General features: G+C 39.1%; 1 pseudogene; it reads left to right on the forward strand.

Annotated features, from left to right (window-relative positions):
• Nucleotides 1-2,668: 2,668 nt before the first annotated feature.
• Nucleotides 2,669-22,662, forward strand: LOC124991436 (AP-1 complex-associated regulatory protein-like; annotated as a pseudogene).
• Nucleotides 22,663-26,814: the final 4,152 nt, after the last annotated feature.

Genomic DNA, 26,814 nt, shown 5'->3' on the forward strand with positions numbered 1-26,814 from the left:
CAACTGTGCAGCGATCTTGGCCACCACTTCAATGTGGAAGTACAGACAACAGGTCTGCCTTGTTTCCCAAAATCAGTCAGACATAGTACACAGCAGTGCTCCCAGACACACTATGGAAAGCTTTAGTGTGCAAAAAGACACAGAATCTGACACCATATTTTTCAGCTCTTAAAAATCTAATATAAATGACAACTAGTACAGGACTAGTGGATACTAAAATGAACTACATAGCTGTATAGTTTTCTGTATTTTCTGGCTTCAGCAAATAGGACATCCTATAGACTAGGAAGTGATTCAGGACCCTAATATTGTTCCCATACAATTTCACACAAGGAAAATCTAAGAACCACAGTGCCTAGAAGATGGGAAGGAAAAGACTCCACCATCACATCCAAGTAATGAGAACACAAGCTTGGTTTTTGTGTCTTCAGTAATTAGGAAAAGCCTTATGGGTCACAGGGAAGTCAGTTGTCCCTCCCAGCCTGCCCTGCTCTTCTGCTCAGCTGACACCTCAGCCGGACACTGGGTGGTGGCTCTACTTCTGGTCCCAGGGTCTGTTTCCTCTGGTTCTCCCAGGGCAGGGGCAGGAGGACACAAAGGCCCTGATCCTGCAGTTACCTCCTGATGCAGTTGCTGCTGGGTTAGGAAGACTGCTCCAAAGCGGTTAGTTTTCACCTCTGAAACTTCAGAATCCTAACTTTCCTGACTATAGCCATGGGCAGGGCCCAGGGAAAGCTTTGTCCCTCACCCCTTCCTTTAGTGTAGCGGGGGCAAGGACCTGACAGAAGGGTCCCACATGACGCTAGTTCATAACACCCATGGACTTACCTCCCCTGGTTGGCCATGCTTACCTGCCTAGGGCTGTGGGGGCCACACACAGGTCATCCTGCTCTGCCACTGGGCATAGGAGGTTGGGAAATGTGCCTCCTACATACTTATCCCATATTCTGTGGACACTTTGATCCTTTCTGTGAGACCTGGGCATTACCTCCATCCTCTGCACGTCTGTTTTCCTGAAGAAGGTGTTCCAGTCCTCTGCCCCTTTCAAGCTTTCCTGCAGCTCAGACCACCTTGTCAGTCAAGTGACACCCTGTTAGACACAGGAGCAGGAAGTCTCTCACTGGTACCTGCAGCACCCTGGTCTACCCAAGAATGCTGCAGAGGGTAGACTAGGCTCAGAGTCCCTGCATACAGTCGTCAGGTTATGGCTGAGGAAGGGGAAGACCCTGCAGATAGAAAGCATTAGATGTGGAAGTGCAGTCAATAGATCAGCCAGACACAGCAGCCAGCACTGCCCCAGGCACACGTAGAAGGCTTTAGAGTGGTCATCCACGCCAGTGAAGGTGCCTAGGCTGCCATAGGCACTTGGCCCACAAACACCTGTCTACTTTGTGCCTAGGTCTGGGGTTCCACAGTGAAACCTTGGAACCCTGAGCTCCAAAGATAGAGCTAAGATCTTCTGGGTCTCCTATGTGAACTCCAGCCCCACCCAAAATTTCATTGCCAGTTCATACAGCTGCATTTGATGTTTCCCATTTCTGAAGAGGGGGGCTCTAGGCTTATCCAACTGCAGGCTGTTACTCTTCAGTCCCAGTGATTTTCTGGAAGAAGGCCCAGTGTGAGAAGGTGACTGAAGCAAAGGCTGGGCAGACAGTGACATGGAATAACTGCTCATCCATGGGAGAAAATTGTAGGCCATGGAAATGAAAGTTTCCTCTGCTATCACACTGCTGAGGGGATGCTCTGAGACTGCCCTCACCTGTAGAACTGGACTTTCCAGTCACTGCTAAGGCCCTACACTGGGAGAGGAAAGCTCTGAAGCACATCAACTGTGTTCTGAGGAGTGAGGCTCAGTGCATCCAGGACAGCTGTACCATGCCCCCCTAAGTTCCTGTAAGGGGCCCCTCTGCATGGGGAGAGGACAGGCCTCTTAATCACTGGTCCTACCACAGAATTTTCACCTTCACCCCAGCATGTCCACCATGGAGGCCTCCACCCAGACATGGGTGGGTTCTGTTTTCTCCTCCCAGAGCCACCCTCCCACCTCCAATCCTAGTGTGCCCCTTTTCCCCAGACTGCCCATTGCTGCTTCTATCCCTCCTCCCAGGTCTTCACATAGCATGTTTCCAAGCTGGGTCACCCATATGGACACCACTTTGCCTTCCCAGTCTCTCTTTTGGGGCCTCCATTTAGTCTCAAACCCCAAGAGTACCCAAACAACCTCAGCTTTGGACACCTCCAGCCACCAAGGATCCAAATATCTGGCAACACACTCCACATTTGAAGTACATCTCATCCCTAGAGCCAAAACCCAGTCCATCCTTGGGTTCTTGATGGAAAGAAACCCATGTCCCTGACCTTGGCCAGCTGTCTACAGTTTGGAAACCTGGGAGCTACAGGTCCAAGTCCAGCCCTAATGTCATTCTTGGCTACAGGACCCCCACCATGGGGCAGCCCAACCCACTTAGCTCTTGGACTTTCCATATCCAGAAATACCTTTTGGGTAATCATGCCAGCACCCAGGCACACTCTGGTGTTAGCCAGGCTGCATGACCACTGGTGCATGTAATGCATCTGCCTCTGCCTCTGCCTCTGCCTCTGTAGCTGTCACCCAAAGGCCAGGGCCTGTGGTCAGTGTTTGGTCAAAAATTAGGCAACCCCTGTCAACATGGGCCAACCAATGTTCATTGCCCTCAAGGTTGACAGTGTCAATGTCTTTAATGGAAATTGGTAAGACAGAATTGTCCCTAAAGTTAACATATGCCCTTGTGGAAATGAGCATATTCTCAAAAAGTAGAGGTACCCCAAGAACCAGACAGTGCTATAGGGCAAGCTTGAGTCTGAATACCTACAGTTCTCCTAACCAGAGCACCTCTATTGCAACCAAGGAACACGAGATGAAGAGCAAACAGGGGCAAGGAACCACTAGTATTCCTACCATTAGTGTCGTCTCCCAGGGCCTGCCCATGCATAAATCACTTGGCTTACCTCAGCAAACCATAATCACCTCTAGAAGGACCTTGTAGAATGTGGGGAGAAAGGTACTCTCATGCATTATTTTATTTTTAACTTTTATTTGTTGTAATGAGTTGTACATGACAGTAGAATGCATTTATATATTTTGATAGATCATACATAAATAGAGTGTAATCTCTCTTTTTTCTGATTACTCATATTGCAGTATCATATCAGTCAGGCAGTCATATATGTACATGAAGTAATAATGTCTGTTTCACTCTACTATCATTCCTTCCCCCATACCCCTCTATCTAATATAAAGTAACTCTATTCTTCCCCATCTCCCCACACTTATTGTTAATTAACTTCTGTATATCAGAGAAAACACTTGGCCTCTGGCTTTTTCTGGTTTGACTTATTTCACTTAGCAATATATTCTCTAACTCCATTGATTTACCAGCAAATGCCAGAATTTCATTCTTCTTTAAAACTGAGTAATCTTACATATATATATATATATATATATATATATATATGATATATATATCATATTTTCTTTACCATTCATCTGTTGAAGGGCATCTAGTTTGGTTCCATATTTTAGCTATTGTTAATTGAGTTGTTATAAACATTGATGTGGCTGCATCTCGGTAATATGCTGATTTTAGGTCCTATGGGTATAAACCAAGAAGTGGGACAGCTGGGTCAAGTGGTGTTTCCATCCCAAGATTTCTGAGGAATCTTCATACTGTTTTCCATAATGGTTACACCAATTTTCATTCCCATCTGCAATGTATGAGTGTACCTTTTTCCCACATCCTATTTTGCTTGTATTCTTGACAATTGCCATTCTGATTGGAGTGAGATGAAATCTTAGAGTAGTGTTGATTTGTATTTGTCTAATTGATGAAGATATTTAACATTTTTCATATTTGTTGATTGTGTATCTTTTTTGGTGAAGTGTCTCTTCAGTTCCTTATCCCATTTATTAATTACTTGTGGTTTTTTTTTTATTTTTTGGTGTTAAGTTTTTTGAGTTCTTTATATATCCTAGAGATTAATGCTTTATTTGAGGTGCATATGGTAAAGATTTCCTCACAATCTGTAAGTTCTCTCTTCACATTATTGATATTTTGCTGAAAAGATGCTTTTTAGCTTGAGTTCATCCAATTTATTGATTCTTGATTGAATTTCTTATGCTTTAGGGGTCTTGTTAAAAAAATCAGGTCCTAGGTTTACATAGTGAACATTTTGACCTACTTTTTCTTCTAGTAGTCACAGAGTCTCTTTTCTAGTGCCTAAGTCTTTTAACCACAGTGGGTTGAGTATCATGCAGGGTGAGAGCTAAGGGTTTAATTTCATTTTGTTACATGTGACTTTCTTTTTTTCCCAGCACACTATGTTGAATAGGCTATCTTTTGTCCAGTGAATGTTTTTGGCACCTTTGACTAGCATGAGATACCTGTATTTATGTGGGATTGACTCTGTGTCTTCTATTCTGTACCATTGGTCCATGAGTCTGTTTTGATGTCAATACCATGCAGTTTTATTACTGTAACTCTGTAGTATAGTTTGAGGTCTAGTATTGTGATGCCTCCTGCTCCACTTTTCTTGCTGGGATTGCTTTGACTATTCTGAGTCTCTTATTTTTTCTAACGAATTTCATAATTCCTTTTACTAATTCCGTAAAATATGTCATTGGGATTTTAAAAGGAATTGCATTGAATTTGTATAACACTTTTGGGAGTATGGCCCTTTGGACAATATTAATTCTGCCTATCCAGGAGCTTGAGAGATCTTTCCATATTCTAAGGTCTTCTTCAATTTCTTATTTTAGAGGTCTATAGTTTTCATCATAGAGGTCTTTCATGTCTTTTATTAGATTGAATCCTAAGTTTTTTTTTATTTGAGACAACTGTGAATGGGATTGTGTTCTTTATTTCTCTTTCAGTGGATTCATTATTGATATATAGGGATGAGTTTGAGTCATGGGTATTGATTTCATATCCTGTTACTTTGCTGAATTCAGTTATTAGTTATAGAAATTTTTGATGGAATTTTTTTGATCTTCCAAATATAGAATCATATCATTCGCAGGTAGTGATAGTTTGAGTTCTTATTTGTATACCTTTAATTTCTTTGTTCTAATTGCCCTGGCCTGAGTTTGAAGAACAATATTGAATAAAAGTAGTGAAAGAAGACATCTTTGTCTTGTTCCAGTGTGTAGAGGGAATGCTTTCAATTTTTCTCCATTTAGAATGACGTTGGGCTTTGGTTTAGCATGTATGCTTTTATGATGTTGTGGTATGTTGCTACTGTCCCTAATTTTGTATTGTTTTGAACATGAAAGAGTGTTGCATTTTGTCAAATGCTTTTTCTGCATCTATTGAGATGATCATATGATTCTTGTTTTTAAGTCTAATGATACTATGTATTATGCTTATTTATTTCTGGGTGTTGAACCAACCCTGCATCCCTGGGTTGAACCCCACTTGATCGTGAGGCACTATTTTATAACATGATTTTTGTATATGAGTTGCCAGAATTTAATTGAGATTTTTTTGCATCTATGTTCATCAGGGTATTTTTCTGAAGTTCTTTTCCTTTAACACATATATATAGAATATTTCATCTCTCAGTGAGCGAATACAGTTTTATCTCAGCAGCACATGAATCCTTCTCTAAAATAGAACATACCTGATACTACAAGCAACTCTTAATAAATACAAAAAAAGTTCAAGATACCCTATATGCTATCAGATCAAAATTGACTGAAATTAGAATTCAATCATTAAATAAAAGTGTAGAAGCTACACTAACACATGTAGACTAAATAATACACTACTGAATGATGAATGGATAGTAGAAGAAATTAAAGATGAAATGAAAAAATACTTAGAGCTAATTAAGAATGGTGATACAACATACCAAAATCTCTTGGATACTATGAAGACAGAATTAAGAGGAAAGTTCATTGCATTGAGCTCTTTTATTAAAAGAATAAAAAGTCAACAAATAAATGGCCTAACATAATATCTCAAAGCCCAAGGAAAAAAACAAATCAACACCAAAAACAGTAGGAGACAGGAAATAATTCAAAGCAGAGCTGAAATCAATGAAACTGAAACTAAAGAAAAAATTTGAAAAAAAATTGACAAAGGTTGGTTCTTTGAAAAAAAAAACAATAAAATTCATAAACATCTAGCAACATGAGTAAAGAGAAAAAGTGAGAAAACTCAAGTTACTAAAATACTTGATGAAAAGGAAATATCACAAGGACACAACTGAAATACAGAACACAATTAGAAACTATTTTGAAAATTTGTACTTCAATTAAATCAGAAATATTGAAGACCCTGACACATTTCTAGAGACATATGACCTACCTAAACTGAATTAGATGGTCATACATGATTTGAACAGAACACTTTCAAGAAATGAAATAGAAAATGTCATTAAAAACCTACCAAATAAGAAAAGTCCAGGACCAGGAGATGGATTCTCCACTAAGTTCGATAAGACCTTCAAAGAAGAATTAACACCAATATTCCTCAAATTATTCCATGAAAATTGTTCCAAGAAAAGTAGGGAACTCTTCCAAACTTCAGACTGATATCTCTAATACAGAATTTTTTAATGTAGATAGTGCTAAGGAGCTTCTACTACTACAATAGAACAATAACATTATACAAAAAATATGGCTTAGAACAAAGAGCTATATACAAACATTCACATTTGTAAGCAATAAAATTTGCCTTTTTAGATCACTAGCTGTACAGAAGAAATATTGGTATGTTTGGTAATTGAGATTCTGACTCAGGTTTTCTCCACCCAAGTTCATACTCCTTACCTCTTTTCAGTACAGTTTTCCTTCAACATCATGTCTTGAAAACATGAATAATGATTCATGTCCACTATCCTACAAACTTCTGAGAAAAAACAAATGTGTTAATTGGGAAAAACTAAATAGAACTGTGAAAATACACATCGCTTTCATAAATTACACAATATATCAGTTCTTTTTATTATAAAATGCATAACAGTTCTACAAATTTTACCTAATTAAAGTTTGTGAAAATCCAATGAGACTGAATCAGGGCAGGCAAGATTTATTAGTCTGGTAACCAGGAATATCAGCAGTGCAATGCTATTCTAGGGCCATGAGGAGCAATAGCCTACAACTAAGTAGATGTGTATTAGATTTCCTGGCTTCATTAATTTGGGGTTCAGGTTTATTAACTTGGTGCCCCCCATATTACAAAATTAGGAAGGGTGATAATTGCCTTTGCTAAAATATATGATTTTGTTTCCTGTTCAGGGGCCTGTTGGAGGCCAACCACATGATCACAGAGTTTATACATGGAAAAGGGATTGTTTGGCTGTTAGTGACAACAGATCATTTGTGGAGACACTATCTGTACTTTGCCAGGATTCCCTTTTTTATGGAGGTGGGTCCATAGTGGATATGCTTGGAATTCCTGAAAACCAACATGCTTCTGATGAACATGTGAGTACTGATTAATGAATCTATGCTCGTCTTTGAAGATGGACTCTTTTCTGTCTAAAGATGCAATTTAGGACAAAGCTGATGCCAATAAAATTATAGTAGCTCAGATTTATAAAATCCAAAGGAAAGAGAAGTAGAAGTTGTATAAAGTGTTGTGTAACTTTCTTACACAGTAACCATCTCAACATTTTTTCTGTCAGATCCATCTGTTCATCTGCCTGCCGATCAATCTGTTTGTCCATTTACCCATTATCCATTCCAGCAACTGCGGGCCCTCTACTAAGCTGTCAGTCCCATGCTTCCCTGTTCCTAATCATCTACTTAATGTTTAACAAATTACTTTTGATTATTGTGATTAGGCCTATAACTCCAACATCATATCAACATAACTTCTCACGTTTCTACACAATAATACACCCTCCTTTTTATTCATGCAAGTCTCTTCATTTCCCCTACATATCTCTAGCTCTGTACAGGTCTTCTTTACCTCCTCTCTGAGAGAAAAAAATATTTTTTTATTTTAAATAAAATTTAAATTTAAATTTAAAAAATTTAAATTTAAATTTAAAATTTAAGTAATATTTTAAAGTAGTGATGTGTTAAGGACAAAAAAATTACTAATTCATAATTAGATGTGCTTTAAACCACTGTATTAAGAACAGAGAATACAGTTCCATATGTAAATATCTAAGCAATCTCCACAATAAGTACCCAGAAAACCTCAGCATTCCTGTGAAAGACAGGAGATGATGGAGGTGTTGAAAATCTCTCACAAAGTGTTTAGGAAAGGTATCACAAAAATTCTCCTAGAAATAAGGCAAATTCTGCTGAAGTGAATGGAAATCTACAATATGACAGGGAGGAAGTTAAGGTGTACGAGAACCAAATAGAGTGATTACTGATGAGAACATTCCCAGGTACTCTGAAGTGGAGATTATACACTATGAATGAGTGATCCTGATGGCTACGCTAAAAAACTGATGAAAATACAATACAGGGACAAACAAAAAGAAAGGAACACACTCAAAAGTAGAATAAATTATCTGTATGGACCATGTGGTGCATTTTACATGTAATGAGTGTCCTCATAGGAGAAGAAATGTGGGAAAAAATAACAGTCAAAAGTGTGTTTGTGTAAGTGCTACTAAATTCTTGATTCCAGAAGCTCGATGAATGTCAGTACAGACACATAATAAAAACCAAGAGCTGGTCTCTTAAATACAATATTCTTATTTTGACAAAATCTTTCTAGAGTTCATTCAGGATTCTGGGTAGTAAAATGTCAGAAATTTGTTCTTTGGAAATTTTTTTCATAAATACACTTTTTGTGTCTTAGTCCCAGTGCTCACAACAGAAACTTAGTCCCATGACACCTTCTCATATTTCCACTGTGAGTCCTGGATTCAGGTCATTCCATCACAGTTGACCTATTTATTCATGGCCTTTGAGGATTCAGAAAGTCACAATTTAGGCAACTGATTTATTATGCCGGATGAGAGAGAGGGTTTGAGTACATGTGTGTTCCTTCCTGAAGTCCCACCAAACTGTACCAAAAAGTGAAAAAATTATTCACAACCAGGGAGATCAGAAACAGAATGAGGAGTGACAGGACTTTAAAGCAAGTTCTCACATTGAACTGTTTTAATTGTCTTGGATCTTAGGCAATCAAATGCCCAGGGTGCACTAAGAATCATCCTGAAATACCTGAATAGTTATCAGTGGAATGCGGGTTGGAGATAATGGGCCTGAGGTAAGGTGAAATTAGGATGAGTGGAACTAACAGAGAAGCAAGTTGGTTGTCATCACTTACCTGCTCATGGCATGGCCTACCAGCTACCTCCACCTTTATTTATTCTCTGCAGAAGGTAAAACAACTGTGGAAGGGGAGTCTGGGCAAAGCTGTCATTGTAGTATCAAGAGGAGAATGTTGTTTTCCTTATGAGTGCTGTGTGCTGTGACCACAGGGGTCTCAATCCATAGATGGCTGACTTTATTCCTAGTGGCCTGAAGTGTGGTGGAACATCTTGGTAGAAGGGTGTGTAACAGGAAAGCAGCTCAGGACATTACCAGGAAGCAGAGGAAAAGAGAGGCTCCAGTCACCACATGCAAACTATATGCCCCACAGCATACCCCCAGGGACCCACCTCTTCCAGCCAAACCCTACCTGCCTACAGTTACCAACAAGTTAATACCTGTCAGAAGATAAATGCACTGATTAGGTCAACTCTCATAACCTAGTTACTTTACCTCTAAACTTCACTCCTCCTCAGTCAGTTTTTTATACTTAGTAGTGCAGGTGGAGTTAATAAAGGGGATGACTTATGATAAGGGATTTCTCACATTGTTCCTCAGCCTGAGAACTTCAAGAAGAATGGGATAGATTGGTAGTCTCTATATTCCTTTACCCAGAGACAAAGCACTATAAAAGTAGACTAGTTTTTTTACTGAAACTAGAAATCACTTTCTAGCTTTACAAATCTTAGGATGTCTGCTTCTGGGTGTCAAAATAATACATATATTTAGATTTATAATACAGATCTAATGTTATAAAAATTAGTAAAATAATTGGAATTAAATGCATTTTTTTCTAGGATGCCAGAAATCTGCCGGTATTAACAAATCTAAGTGGGTTAATGATTGTGGAGGCAGAGGAATACCAGTCAGTGTGCTAAACTTTGCAACTGTTGCTTCCTAACAGGGGGGTCTCCTTATTGAAAGTTTTTTACCATCAGACAGCCACTATCCAGGTCAGATCAAATAGAAGTGCTGGCCAGGGAGATCAAAAAGCAATAAAACTTGACCTAAAGTATCCTGTTAATATTTAAGGATGTGTGAGTTTTATTTCATTTGAATAGAGAGTCTAGACTATTACTAGCGTCAGATGACCATAGAGTAACTTTTGTCCATTGCTGTAAGCATGCAAAGAAGGATGGGTCATTTTACAAAACCGACTGAATGATTCTTACAAAGCAAACTACCTCTTAACATAATCAACCAATCATATTGGGTATTTGTTCCATCAAACCCGAGTTGTGTTTTCTTATAGCAATCTCTATAGAAATGTTGATTACTTCTTTATTCATAAATTCTCAATTGGGAGTAACCAAAATGTCATTCACTGAGTGATGGGATAAACAAACCAAGATTCATCCATAGAATGAAATAATAGTGACTACAAATAAATATAATTTTGTACACAAAGTGACATGGAGGAAACAAACATATATTTATAGAGAGGAAGATACTATGAAATTACTATGTATTGTATTATCCCAAGAATAAAATTTTCTGGAAAAGGTAAATTATGGAAATAATCAAGAGATGTGTGGTTGTCTGGAGTTTGGGAAAAAGAGGAAGGAATGAGTTGGCAGAGCAAAGAGAATATGAAGGGCAGTATAACTACTCTTCATTTTCCCCTTTTGATGGGCACATTACTATATGCCTTTGGCAAACAGAGCACCCAGAACCCCTAACCAGGATGATCCAAAGTGATCAGCTTAAACATGATTCTAGAATTTGCATTCTTCAGGTGGGTCATAGACTTTGGAGGGCTCATGGCTATGGATCCAGCAGGAGGCACTATAGGACGATCCTGAGAAGAAGACACTTCTGAGGTCTTCAGGTGAGAATAGCTTTAGAGTGTCCTGGACATTGTACAAATGGATTTTCATCTGAAGGAATTAAAATAAATATTTTCTTACTTAAAAGCAAAAAAGTAAATAAATAAAACGACTCTGCCAACAACGTCTTTACAGTTCTATCTCTGCTTCTGCTTATCAGTCACTCTACAGGAGACAAGAGAGACTAGATCAAGTTGGACCAGCAGCACCATATGGAATGTTGTGTGCCAGCAGGGTGAGAGAGATGAAAAGTAGCACTCAAGAAGGCTAATCTATAGGTGTTGTGTCTGATGAAGGTTTTTAGGGATGATTAAGAGTTATTTGGAGAGGGAAGTTCAGAGGTAAGAGTTCAACAGAAAATTCATCAGAGAATATGTTATTCATTCAAACAAATGAGGGAGTTTTATTGTCCTGTGCATGGAGTTAGTAAAAAGGGTGGGGTTATTAAACGAGATTACTGGAATTGATGCTGCAAAACCCTAACCCTCCTTCCCTTCATTCCCCTTTGTCTCATCTACTGAATATTCTTCTTCCTCTCTCCCCTCTTATTGTGGGTTTACTTCCACATATCAGTAAAAAAATTAAAAGCGCCCAATTTTCACCCTTTTAACACTGATTTCCTGGTGAGTATTTCTAACTAATCATGGATTAGTTAATGATTTTTTGTCCTGAAAATATCCTTTTTCCCCACAGGAAAACATAACAAAACAAAACTAATATTTGCTGTTTTCAAATTGTGAGTAAAATATGTCAATGCCCCTATTTTATTTTGGTCAAAACTTTTCATCCAAAAACCCAATGAGAATAATGAATGTCATCCAATTGAAAATCCATTTGTACAATTGAAAACGAAATTGAGGAGGAAATGATAGGATAAAAGTTACTTACATAAATTTGAAAATAGGAGCACAACCTGGGTCCTGGTGGAGTGAAATGGAAAGGATTAAACCACTCAATATATTCACTGGAAAAATGGACAATAGTGCTGAAAACTCATTCTTCCAAATGTGAATAAAGTGAATAACCTGATGACTTGCAAAAGCCAGCTGGGCTTTCAGGTCCCTGTGCCATGGGGAAGTGTATGTCCTGTGGGCAGCAGGGGGCACAGTGGGACTGCGCCGAGCTAAGATGAAGAAAATTCTTGTTGAATCTTGATTTGGATTTCCTTAGGATTTGGAACATTTGGAAGGTATCTGTCATTCTTAGGCTTTGGCTCCCTCCAGAGGTGCTGGAGGATGCTGTTGTTATGAACTTCCCAGCAGCTGGTCCTGGTTTATCAGGGCAGGCACTTGTTCCTGACTGCTCATAGGATGCAGGGTTGTGTCTGTGGGTTTTTCTGTTGTGTGCACGTGTTCAGGATGCAGGTTCTGGGCTATTACTGATTGCTGTTGGTTATTTTGTACCTGCTCCCCTCCACAGGCTTCTTTGCATAGTAATGTAGATTATTATGGCTCAGGGTTATGGATTCTCCATGGGTGATCTGTTGTGCAGGAAAGATTCACTTGGTCTATGAGGCTCACTGAGATATCATCCTTAAAACTGAATGAAGGGACTAGTTGTTTCACCTAGGTTATAATTTCCACTGCCCCAGTTTGTGAAGAGCAAGCATTGATTCCCCAGGTGATGGTCCCTGAGGCAGATCTGGCCAGTATCCAATCAGTGATCTATTACTTGGCTGTGGTGGCCAAGGGTCAGACCATATGACTGGGAACCACGTCAGACTGGGTATTGTTGCTTTCCTCTGCCTTAAACCCAGGCAAATTTCTGCTTTGATAGACTCCAAATGACTATGGTAACAACCTGGAAACCATCTCTTTAACCATTCTGGGGACTTGGGCACCTTCTCCTTGTGACTTTCTGCAAACTGCTGCCATGATCTGTGATCTGTTCCTCTATGAAACTGAATATTCAGGCAGCTTCCTGCCAAGTTGGCCCCATGAGTACAGTAGCTACAATCAGGGGCATAGTCCCTCTAGACTTCTTAGAACTCAGGAAATGTCCTGCTGTGCCTCCCTCCAGTGTCAGAGGGTGGCAGGAGAGGATTTAATCTCTCCTCTTTCCTGTGCTTTGGGCCAAAACTGCCTTAGTGCTCAGATCTGAGCTCTCACTTCTGCCACTGGGAATTATCAGTGTTTTCTCCATCTATGCAAAAGTTCTGTCTAGATAGCTTCTTAAGAAAATCAACTGCAAGGTTGCTCCCTCTGGCTTAATTTGCTGCTATTTGGAGGTGGGTAGATGCTGTGTTGGTTTACAGGTGTGACTGGGTAGATGCTGTGTTGGTTTACAGGTGTGACTGGACAGTTATGGACTAAACCAAATGGCTACAGAACCCAGCAGGACTTCTATTTACAATTTGTTTTTATACTGCTTGATCTGCTTCAAGGACATCACTGTTACCATCACACTTTAATTTTTTCTGCCTTTCTTTCCAAATGTTAAGGGCAGTGTGTTTATGTGCTTTTCTGGTGTTGCTTTCTCTCTCTGTTTTCCCCTCCACCTTTCATCTCCCTGTTTTAGATTTGGGGTTGTGTGGATCTATTTCCTGCCACTCTGACATTTGGCAGGACTCTGTTGGAGTAGAGGACTCAACACTTGCCAGGGTTCTGTTGATCATCCTCCTTCTTGGGGGCCACAGGCATGGCATGTCTCCCTGTGTAGTTGCTTTTTAATATTAGTAATCAGTATATCATTAGAGACTTATTGGAAAAACATTGGGAAGTTTTTATTGTATTGGGTCACAAAATAGTGCAAAATAAAAATTTAGCAGTAACACATAGATAAATTATATGAAAGTAAACAATTGTAGCTGTGCTCAAGTTTAGAGGAGACTGTGATTGCTTTAGTATAATAATAGATGGATAAAGAGGCATTCTTCTGAGCTGGGATGCAACTTTTAGCTTTTGTTACTTTCCTAGATTTTATAGTTGATTCTAGAGATACTTTACAGAAAAAAAACATTTAAGTTAGTCATAAATATAATTTGTGCTTTTCCTATGTTTATTCTAATTCCTTAAGAATAAGATTGGAATCTGCCATTATATGAAATTAGAATAGACTAAATATTAACTGTAAGTTGATTTCTTTGCTCTTTTAGAATAGTAAAAGTTTCTCACTGTTAAACACTGGAGTTCATGGTGGGGGTAGTTTCTCAGAAAATCTAATGATGTGTTTGTTCTGAAGGTTGAAGGCTGGCAGACCATGGTGCCCTCAGTTTAACTGGGAGATAAGTTTGTTTCAGTTTAGCTGGGAGACGAGGTTGTTTTAATCTAGCTGGGAAATGAGGTTGTTTTGGTCTGGGTTGTCATACAGAGAGAATGTGTACTTTGAGAAGAAGCATAGATTGTACTTTTGAAAGTTTTTCTTATTTTAAACTAACCATATAGTGATATGATTATCAGTAAAGAAAAATATCTATAAAAAGACTGGCAGTAAAAATAAAGACAGATTCAGCCTCACAACACTTGGTGTCTCTGTGTGCTGTTTCTCCACTGTGCTGACTCTTCCCATCCACCTAGGACCCCGGACCCCGCTAGGGCTGAACAGAACCCCTACAGGGTTTGTGGTCTCTGCACTAATTTTCTACCCTGGTAAGCAAACTTCAAATCTATGCAGGTCTCAGACTTTGTAATATTGGGTCTTTTAGCATTTGTTTTGTCACCCACCTCTCAGAACAATGGTTCCTTCACTGCCTCCTTTCTGCAGTGTGGGGAATCAGTAATCTCTACCTAGCTTTATTCAGCCATGTTTGGGACCTGACTAATAGGCTTTAAATATTCATCTGCATGTTAGGAAAAATTGTAAAAATAGACTGAATTATCTTAACTATATTAGTAAAAAGAAAATATATATGGACACGGATGGTATTTAGAAGCCAAGGAAGCAAGAAAGAGCAGAGTGTATTTTGTATTACATTATGAAGTTCTCATTGAAAAGACAGACCACAAACACTGAGATGTGTCAGGTACTGGCCTTCTGAGGCATCCTGAGGAGGTCACTTGTCCTCATCAGGGGACTGAGGAGATAAGAGCAAGCAGCCAGAAAGGCTGTCCACCAGGGCAGCCACCCAGCAGTGGTGGCTGCTGGAGTCATCACAGCCTTGGTCCTGGGAAACTTGTCTCTCCTTTTGCCCCATCTCTCTCCTCAGGTCACTGCACTCCCTCCCCAACCCCAGGTCCCTGAAATCTCCCTGAGCTCAGGCCTGGGGATGTGGCTGCCTAGTCTAGTTTTGGACTTTGAGGGAGAGATGGAAGAAGAGTTGCCAATGCACCTGGGTGGCATCAGATGGCAGACGGCTTCTGAATGTAATGCTTAGGGCCACTTCCCAAGGATATGGGGTTCCTGCAGCAGGTTGGATGCAATGCAGGACCCAAGTATTGTAGACCATGCTGAGGAAGTGAGCACTTAACTCTAGAGTGTGAAAATCTAACAGAAAGTGATGAAGGGGAGAGCCCAGGAAGCAGTCATAGGCCTCTTCTGGAGGAAGAAACTGCTGACCTATAAGAGGCATAATGATTCTACAGTTGAAAAATGGAAAGATGTTGATTAAAAAATAAAAAAAGTGGAGGTTGTGTGACACACCGCTTGGTTTTGAAGCGATCTGCCAGGGCTCCAGCGGCTGCCAGAGAAAGAGTGGCTGCCAGAGAAAGAGAACGCTGCCTGCGAAGGCTGCCCTGCCCAGGCGGCAAGACACACCTCCCCCGCTGGAGCAGTGAACTCAGAAAGCGGGGAACTTTGCAAAGGAGGTTGTGCGACACACCGCTTGGTTTTGAAGCGATCTGCCAGGGCTCCAGCGGCTGCCAGAGAAAGAGTGGCTGCCAGAGAAAGAGAACGCTGCCTGCGAAGGCTGCCCTGCCCAGGCGGCAAGACACACCTCCCCCGCTGGAGCAGTGAACTCAGAAAGCGGGGAACTTTGCAAAGGAGGTTGTGCGACACACCGCTTGGTTTTGAAGCGATCTGCCAGGGCTCCAGCGGCTGCCAGAGAAAGAGTGGCTGCCAGAGAAAGAGAACGCTGCCTGCGAAGGCTGCCCTGCCCAGGCGGCGAGTTGTTTGGATCCAGCAACCGCCTGAGCAATGGGGAGGGGACTGCCCAGAGGTGGTGGATGTACGCAGTGAGTGGCTTGGTCTCCAAGCGCCCACACAGAGCACCGGGTGGCTGTCTGGAGGAAGAGACGAGCGACGGGTCACTGGGGCTTGGAACATATGTACGAGGCTCCAAGTGACTGGTCAGAGGGCAGGTCGCATAACCAGGCGATTAGGTGCATAGCAAGGTCCAGTCCAGGGACCTAGGCACCTTTTCTTGAATGAACTACACAGAGACAAGCTGAGGGGCGAAGTGAAGGTTCCAGGACTTCGGGCAGCTTCTCTAAGAACGGACAACCTAAGGAGACTCGTCTACGAAGGGTGAGGCTCCTAGGCCCAGGAGAGCTACACAGAGACCAGCTGAGGGGTGGAGCGAAGGTTCCAGGACTTCGGGCAGCTTCTCTGAGGAGGGGCCACCTAAGGAGACTCGTCTGCAAAGGGCAGGGCTCCTAAGCCCAGGAGGTAGGTCCAGGCCCCTGGAAACGTTGCTTGGGAAGGCTGCCCTGCCCAGGTGGTAGTTGTGGACTGAGGGGAACCTCTAGGAGGGGAACTGACTAGCGAGATCTCCCCACCGGGTGGGTCTTCCCCGCCGAGTGAGGTTTTCCCACAAAGACGGTAAAACCAGAGACACAGGCCCAAACAGGCATTGCCTCGGCCCGCAGTCTAGTTCCCCTTTGGATGACCATTGGTCAACAAGTAGAGGCACCTCTGCCCTCTAGCAGGGAAAATACCACACCTGAAGACCACCACCCCTAGAGAGGCAGCTACCTAGGGGAACACCGAAGTATCAACTTCCTCTAAGACTTCAGGCTACTGAAGGATAAGAGGGGATACACTAGCAATCTTCAGGGACATTATAAGTCAATAGAGGAAATCTGCAACATCTCTGCAGTCCACTGATACCTGAACAATATGAGAAAACAAGGGAAGAAAATGCCTCAAACAAATCTGGATGTTATATCAATAAAATCCAATGACAGCATGGCAGAAGAAATGTCAGAAAGGGAGTTCAGAATGTACATAATCAACATGATAAGGGAAGCAAACGATGAAATGAAAGAGCAAATGCAGGCATTGAATGAACGCACCAATAGACATTTAAAAGAGCAAATACAGGAAGCAAAAGACCATTTCAATAAAGAGTTAGAGATATTGAAAAAAAACCAAACAGAAATCCTTGAAATGAAGGAAACAATAAACCAAATTAAGAACTCCATAGAAAGCACAACCAATAGGATAGAACACCTGGAAGACAGAACCTCAGATATTGAAGACAAAATATTTAACCTCGAAAACAAAGTCGAACAAACAGAGAAGATGGTAAGAAATCATGAACAGAATCTTCAAGAACTATGGGATATCATGAAAAGGCCAAATTTGAGAATTATTGGGATTGAGGAAGGCTTAGAGAAACAAACCAAAGGAATGAACAACCTATTCAATGAGATAATTTCAGAAAATTTCCCAAATCTGAAGAATGAAATGGAAAATCAAGTTCAAGAGGCTTATAGGACTCCAAATACACAAAATTACAACAGACCCACACCAAGGCACATTATAATGAAAATACCTAACATACAAAATAAAGACAGAATTTTAAAGGCTGTGAGAGAAAAGAACCAAATTACATTCAGGGGGAAGCCAATACGGATATCAGCAGATTTTTCAATCCAGACCCTAAAAGCTAGAAGGGCCTGGAATAATATTTTTCAAGCCCTAAAAGAAAATGGATGCCAACCAAGAATCTTATACCCAGCAAAACTTACCTTCAGATTTGATGACGAAATAAAATCCTTCCATGATAAACAAAAGCTAAAAGAATATACAAAAAGAAAGCCAGCATTACAGAACATTCTCAGCAAAATATTCCATGAAGAAGATATGAAAAACAAAGAAGCAAATCAGCAAAGGGAGGAGATATCCTAAAGGAACTCTCAAATAAAGAGGAACCAAGTTGTGTCAAAAATAAGCAAATAAATGAATAAAATGAGTCAAATGACCGGGAATACAAATCATATCTCAATAATAACCCTGAATATTAACGGCCTGAATTCATCAATCAAAAGACATAGACTGGCAGATTGGATAAAAAAGAAAGATCCAACAATATGTTGCCTGCAAGAGACTCATCTCTTAGAAAGAGATACCCATAGACTAAAGGTGAAAGGATGGGAAAAAACTTACCATGCACATGGACCCAGCAAAAAAGCTGGGGTATCCATCCTCATTTCAGATAAAGTGGACTTCAAGCCAAAGTTAATCAGAAGGGATAAAGAAGGACATTTCATAATGCTTAAGGGAACCATAAATCAGCAAGACATAACAATCATAAATATCTATGCCCCAAAGAGTGGCTCACCCATGTATGTCAAACAAATCCTTCTCAATCTCAGAAATCAAATAGACCACAATACAATAATACTAGGTGATTTTAACACACCTCTCTCACCACTGGACAGATCTTCCAAACAAAAATTGAACAAAGAAACCATAGATCTCAATAACACAATCAATAATTTAGACTTAACAGACATTTATAGAATATACCATCCAACGAAGAGTGAATACACTTTCTTCTCAGCAGCACATGGATCCTTCTCTAAAATAGACCATATATTATGCCACAAAGCTAATGTTAGCAAATACAAGAAGATAGAGACACTTCCTTGTATTTTATCAGACCATAATGGATTGAAACTAGAAATAAATGAAAGAGCAAAAAACAGAAATTACTCCAACACCTGGAGATTAAACAATATGCTATTATATGAGGAATGGATAACAGAAGATATTAGGAAGGAAATTAAAAAATTCTTAGAGGTAAACGAGAACAAAGAAACATCATATCAAAATCTCTGGGACAATATGAAAGCGGTACTTAGAGGAAGATTTATTTCATGGAGCGCATTTAATAAAAGAAGTAAAACTCAAAAAATAAATGACCTAACACTACAGCTCAAAGCCCTAGAAAAAGAAGAACAGACCAACACCAAAAGTAGTAGAAGACAGGAAATAGTTAAAATCAGAGCTGAAATCAACGAAATTGAAACAAAAGAAACAATACAAAAAATTGACAAAATAAATAGTTGGTTCTTCGAAAAAATAAACAAAATTGATAAACCTTTAGCCACACTAACAAAGAGAAGACGAGAGAAAACCCAAATCACCAAAATTCGGAATGAACAAGGAAATATCACAACAGACACGATTGAAATACAAAACATAATTAGAAGCTATTTTGAAAATCTATATTCCAACAAAATAGAAAATTTCGAAGATATCAACAAGTTTCTAGAGACCTATGAATTGCCTAAACTAAACGAGGAGGACATACACAATTTAAATAGACCAATTTCAAGTAATGAAATAGAAGAAGTCATCAAAAGCCTACCAACAAAGAAAAGTCCAGGACCAGATGGGTTTTCAGCCAAGTTCTACAAAACCTTTAAAGAAGAGCTCATTCCAATACTTTTCAAAGTATTCCATGAAATAGAAGAGGAGGGAACCCTCCCAAACTCATTCTACGAAGCCAATATCACCCTGATACCTAAACCAGACAAAGACACATCGAGGAAAGAAAATTTCAGACCAATATCCTTAATGAACATCGACGCAAAAATTCTCAACAAAATTTTAGCAAATCGCATACAAAAATGTATTAAAAAGATAGTGCACCATGATCAAGTGGGTTTCATCCCAGGGATGCAAGGTTGGTTCAACATCAGGAAATCAATAAATGTAATTCACCATATCAACAGACTTAAAGTCAAGAATCACATGATTATTTCAATAGATGCAGAAAAAGCATTTGATAAAATACAGCACCCCTTCATGCTCAAAACACTAGAAAAAATAGGGATAGTGGGAACGTTCCTTAACATTGTAAAGGCCATCGATGCTAAGCCCATGGCTAATATTATTCTTAATGGTGAAAAACTGAAAGCATTCCCCCTAAAATCTGGAACAAGGCAGGGATGCCCTCTCTCACCACTCCTATTCAATATCGTCCTTGAAACTCTAGCCAGAGCAATTAGACAGACCAAAGAAATTAAAGGGATATGAATGGGAATAGAAAAACTCAAACTATCCCTATTTGCTGATGATATGATTATATACTTAGAGGAACCAGGAAATTCCACCAGAAAACTCTTAGAACTCATAAGTGAATTCAGTAAAGTAGCAGGATACAAGATCAATGCTCATAAATCCAATGCATTTTTATACATAAGTGATGAATCTTCAGAAAGAGAAGTTAGGAAAACTACTCCATTCACAATAGCCTCGAAAAAAATAAAATACTTGGGAATCAATCTCACAAAAGAGGTGAAAGACCTCTACAATGAGAACTACAGAACACTAAAGAAAGAAATTAAGGAACACCTTAGAAGATGGAAAGATCTCCCATGTTCCTGGATAGGCAGAATTAATATTGTCAAAATGGCCATACTACCAAAAGTGCTATACAGATTCAATGCAATTCCAATTAAAATCCCAATGATGTACCTTACAGAAGTAGAACAAGCAATCATGAAATTCATCTGGAAGAATAAGAAACCCAGAATTGCTAAAGCAATCCTTCGCAGGAAAAATGAAGCAGGGGGTATTGCAATACCTGAACTTCAACTGTACTACAAAGCAATAGTAACAAAAACGGCATGGTATTGGTACCAAAATAGACAGGTAGATCAATGGTACAGAATAGAGGACACGGACACAAACCCAAACAAATATAATTTCCTCATACTAGACAAAGGGGCCAAAAATATGCAATGGAGAAAAGATTGCCTCTTCAATAAATGGTGCTGGGAAAATTGGAAATCCATATGCAACAAAATGAAAATAAACCCATATCTCTCACCATGCACAAAACTAAACTCAAAATGGATTAAGGACCTCGGAATCAGAACAGAGACCCTGCATCTTATAGAAGAAAAAGTAGGTCCAGATCTTCAACATGTCGGCTTAGGACCAGACTTTCTCAACAGGACTCCCATAGCACAAGAAATAAAAGCAAGAATCAACAACTGGGATAGATTCAAACTAAAAAGCTTTCTCTCAGCAAAGGAAACTATCAGCAATGTGAAGAAAGAGCCTACAGAGTGGGAGAAAATCTTTGCCAATCATACTTCAGATAGAGCACTAATCTCCAGAATCTATAAAGAACTCAAAAAACTCAACACCAAGACTACAAATAATCCAATCGACAAATGGTCTAAGGAAATGAACAGACACTTCACAGAAGAAGACCTACAAACAATCAACAAACATATGGAAAAATGTTCAACATCTCTAGTAATAAAAGAAATGCAAATCAAAACTACCCTAAGATTCCATCTCACCCCAATCAGAATGGCGATTATCAAGAACACAAGCAACAATAGGTGTTGGCGAGGATGTGGGGAAAAAGGTACACTCATACATTGCTGGTGGGGTTGCAAATTAGTGCAACCACTCTGGAAGGCAGTATGGAGATTCCTTAAAAAACTTGGAATGGAACTACCATTTGACCCAGCTATCCCACTCCTTGGTCTATACCCAAAGGACTTAAAATCAGCATACTACAGAGATACAGCCACATCAATGTTCATTGCTGCTCAATTCACCATAGCCAGATTGTGGAACCAACCTAGATGCCCTTCAGTTGATGAATGGATAAAGAAACTGTGGCATATATATACAATGGAATATTACTCAGCCATAAAGAATGATAAAATTATGGCATTTGCAAGCAAATGGACGAAATTGGAGAATATCATGCTAAGTGAGATAAGCCAATCTCAAAAAACCATAGGAAGAATGATCTGGCTGATAAGTGGATGATGATACATAATGGGGCGTGGGAGGGGTTAGTTTTAGGGTTAGAGTGAGGGTTAGGGAGGGGGGCAAGAATGGGGGAAGGAAGGACTGTATAGAGGGAATAGAGGGATGGGAGGGGTGGGGGGAAGGGGAAAAAAATAACAGAATGAATCAACCAACATCACCCTATGTAAACGTATGATTACACAAATGGTACGCCTTTACTCTATGTACAAACAGAGAAAGAACATGTATCCCATTTGTTCACAATAAAATAAAAAATAAATAAATAAATAAAAAATAAAAAAAATAAAAAATAAAAAAAGTTATTTTAAAACAGAAATTAAGATTAGCAGAAGAGTCTTTATGTGCTGCACTGTGTAAAGCAGTCCAGGCAGCAGAGCAGCAAAAGTTCTCTGGGTAAGAAAGGCTGAGAGTTGTGCAGTGATGTCATCCTTCCAGCAATGGAGGCTGTCAAAGTTCAGGACCAAAAGGTGAATATGAATGCAATTTGAGAAACCTAAGGTCACCATATGAGGTGTTTCAAAGTAGTAGACGCTCATCAGGTGCCACTGTCTGAATGCTGATCACAGACATCAGCTGTGATTTAATGACTAAAACTCCACTAGTGGAAATGCCTACATATCCTTAGATCTAGAAAGGGAAGTCAAAACAGGCATGCCTGTAATAGTTCCAATGTGAGGATGTTTCAAAAGAGAGGAGAACATTCTTGGGTAACTTTAAGTAGAGCAGCAAAAAAAAAAAAAAAAAAATGAGAACATGTACTGAGTTTGTGTCTCGGTGGTAGAGCGCTTGCCTAGTATGTGTGGGTCACTGGGTTCAATTCTCAGCACCACATACAAATAAATAAATAAAATAAAGCATTGTGTACATCTACAACTAAAAAAGTAGTTAAAAAAATAAAACAGAACAACAACAACAAAAAAAACAGAACATATTCTTACCTCAACCTCTCAGGATTCCAATGGACTGGAGTGGGAGAATGATTCCATTAATGCCAAAGTGAATGATAATTCAATTCAAAGTATTCTGGATTTTTAATCCTGTAATAGAGATGTTTAATTCTGGAGAAAAGCAGTCTGATTCACATCAGTAAATTTACAGGGTAAATTTGTATGACCCTGCTCATCGGTTATGACCAAATATTAAAAATGTAGTCAGGTGTGTAAATGGTGGTGTTGAACTTTTTTGTAAGGATAGGGTATAAAACATCTTGGAAATACTTATTTAATTAGAAAGAAGTAGGAACGATAGATCAGGAGTGCTTCATAATTAATTGCGATTTTATCATCTGCCTTCTAATTTTCTTCCTAATTTTTTTTGCTTTTTAGTTGTAAGTGGACATGATACTTTTGTTACATTTACTTATGTTGTGCTGAGGAGCAAACCCAGTGCCTCATGTATGTGAGGCAAGCTCTCTATCACTGAGCCACATCCCCCACCCTGTCTCCTGCTTTTCAAAACCAATTTAACGGTTCTGTCTTGTTAGCAATTAAATTTATTTTAACTGTTTTTAGCATTCCTCTTTACTCTTACAGTTTTCACATTCAAAAAGTTCTTTAAAACTTTTACTTTAAATTCTTTCCTAAGCATAGTCTATTATAGAACTCTGAAATGTTTCGGTATTTTCTGTTAATGCTCAGCAGAGGTGAAGGAGGCATGAGCAGGGATTATCAGGATCACCTTTAGAGAGGTGTCCCTTTTCCAGTTTGTTTACTTCTGTGGCTTCTTTTGGATTTTATTATCTAGTATAAAGCATGATTAGATGAAAAATTAGTCTAAGAAATATTAATGTTCTTTCTATATTTAATATATATCCCAGTAGCATAATGTGGTTTTTATCTGAACAACATATAATATGATAAAAATAAGCTTTCATCATTTGGATAGTTTAAGTTGATGATATAATGATATGGAAGAAAATATGTATATGTGAAGTTCTTTCACTTCTTTTTAAATGATGTAATATTGACATTAAATTTATAATTCAATTTTTAACAGTCATTACTTGTTTAAGATTTATTTGTCATGAATGATCTTGAATATTACACAGAATATATTCCCCAATGATATAAGAAGGAAAAATTTTAAAAAGTAGTATGGGTATTTCACAGTAAATAACATACTTGTGCGATTGATTTTATTACACTTTCCTGTGCCTTGTTGTACAAGGTGATTTAATGAGATGGAAATATATAAATAAAAGTGAATTTTGTGATAGACAATTAACTTCCCTTTTCCTTAAGTTTATATAGCAACATAAAAGGTGAGGGAAGTAAAATGCTCCCTAGTGACATTCTACTTTTTTGTGAGAACTGAGTGTTGTTTGAAGACACAATTTTTTTTCCCTTAGTTTATTTTTCTTTTCTTTTTCTTGCCAAAGTGACAGTTCATGTTATCAAAAATATAGGAAGATCTAGATACAAAAATGTTCTGGTTATAATAAACTAAATTATGTGACTCAGTGAATATTTGAACTGCTAGACAATGACATCTGTAGTTTTAGTACTTTTCTCATCTCTTAGAAATAAATATAACACATTAATAGTTAAATATAATACTTTAGGTAATGGTTTTATTTATATCTGTCTCAATGTCAATTAAGTTGTAGCTATGCCATTGAATATATTTTAAAGGAACTCTCTGTTCACATTGCCTGTGTTGATGTGTTTTAAGGTTTTTACATATCTGATCAATATGTTTGGTTTGACATATGCTGTCATTGTAATTTTCTTAGCTTTGCGTTTATAAGGAATTTTCCTGAAGGAATGGTAACTTTTCACAAATTATGTGTTAACATATATATAAGTTTTGAGATTAAAAACAAAACCAAACATGCCAAGGTCTTTTCAACGCCAGCAGAGTGAAAAGAACATGATACAAAACTCAACAAAATATGTCAACCAGTAAGTATGAGCAATGTAGAATGACTAACAGGTATGAATCACCTGGAGACTCTGTAGAACATTAAATCATGAAATGGGTGAAGATAAACATATAGGTAATTATCCCAGGCACCCCATGGAAGCAAAATAAAATATGCCGTAAAGCTGAAATATTTAGTAACATACTCCTTGTGCCATAATCCTATAATGTGCTGCTTAAAGGACACTACCAACCTGGAAGAAATCATATTTCTTTCCTAAGCACTCATTCTTCTGTCCTGGCTAGAAATATCAAAAAATCTCTGCAAAATCAGGGTACCCTTAATGGAGAATTGGGTATTGTTATAGGGAGTTGGAAACTAGTTATGTGGCCACCAAGGGGTGCTATTGGACTGATTCTGGAAGGAAGCTTGGCACAAGATCCAAGTGAGCACTGAGCTTCTGACTCAGAGAGGAGGTTATTCCCAGGAGTAAGAAAAACCAAAAGTTAATAATGGAAAAGATACTCAGGCCAGACCAGGGGAAAGAGCAGAGGTGTGGTGGGTGGATCTTGGATCATTCATAAAACAGGATTTCACCCGAAGAACTTTGTTGAAAGTTCAGGAAACACCCGGTCTGAGATTTAGGAGTCTCACAATTTGTGAAAATTCTGTAAAGCAGACCATGTCGTTGCCTGCTGCCATGATGGTGCAAGCTGTACCAGAAATTCCTTCACCACAAAGAACAAGAAACAGGACATAATACATAAAAACATTATTTATAATACAAGAAATTTAGTAGGAAAGGAGAGTGAACTGAGATTGGGAAGAATCATCATGCTGATCAGCCTGAAGCTAGTCTCAAAGCCAATCTCAGAGTTAGGAAGAGTGGGTGAGTCAATCTAAGATCAGAAGAGAGATACCTGATTTCAAACCAGATAGAGGCGTCAACTGAGGTTCATGTATAGAGTAAGTGATATAAAGGACAATCTCATAATTCACTTCAAATTCTCTAGGCTCTTATAAGAACACTTATCAGAATAGACTTTTAAGTGTATAATATATCAACAGAGGAAATGGATCTCCATTAGCAGTGGATAAAGGGAGCTTACTAATGAGCACATTATAAGGCATGTACCAGGTTGGACTTCGTTCTATTACAATATGGCACACCTGGAGCCCTGTAGGTACAATATTTTGGACTAAATTGTTTCCTTTATTTTGTCAGTCAGTAGAGCAATTAAAATGTAAAGAATCAGAGATCGAAATGCAAACAATTTCATGTGAAAATAGATGGAATATATTTCTTTGATGTCAAAAGTTAAAAAACAATAATGATATATGTATATATTAAATTATATTCAAGGGAAGGGATATGATAGTTGCAGCCTCTCATGTGGGAGAGCTAATTCATGTACATTGTTGAACTTTCCATTGTACAGAAATACTTCTTGGAGTGGAGGCAATCAAAGCATATAAAAAATCACAGTTTTTAGAGATCAGACCAGGCATGTGTGAATACAGACCATGACTTGGTGAGCTGCAGAAACCAACTGGACTCTCAGAGTTCTGTGTGTTCTGTGGCCAGCAAGGGGCATTATGAGATTGCCCTGTGATCCTTGCACAATAGCTCAGCAAGTTCCAACCATTCCACTGAGACTTGACATCCAGATTCTATCCTGTGGTCACTGGTGGGGATTCCATACCTGTGATCTCCCTGGATTGACAGTGTCCCCTGAACTGGTACCTACACCTTATTGATCTGCTGATACTTCCTCAGTGGGATCCCTAAAGGAAATTGCTTCAGCCTGCAGTGTGAGCTGAGCTCCAGCACCAGAGTTCAGGGAGGGGGTGGGGCCTTCACTTTGGAAACACATTTGCATGAACAGCCCTTCCTCTGCAGCCTGAGAAAGAAAAGGAGGCCTGGGGCTGCCCAGCTTGACTGTGGAGATCAAGCAGCTGGGTTCACA

Source organism: Sciurus carolinensis, chromosome 8, assembly GCF_902686445.1.
Source record: "Sciurus carolinensis chromosome 8, mSciCar1.2, whole genome shotgun sequence".
In the NCBI taxonomy this organism is placed as follows: Eukaryota; Metazoa; Chordata; class Mammalia; order Rodentia; family Sciuridae; genus Sciurus; species Sciurus carolinensis.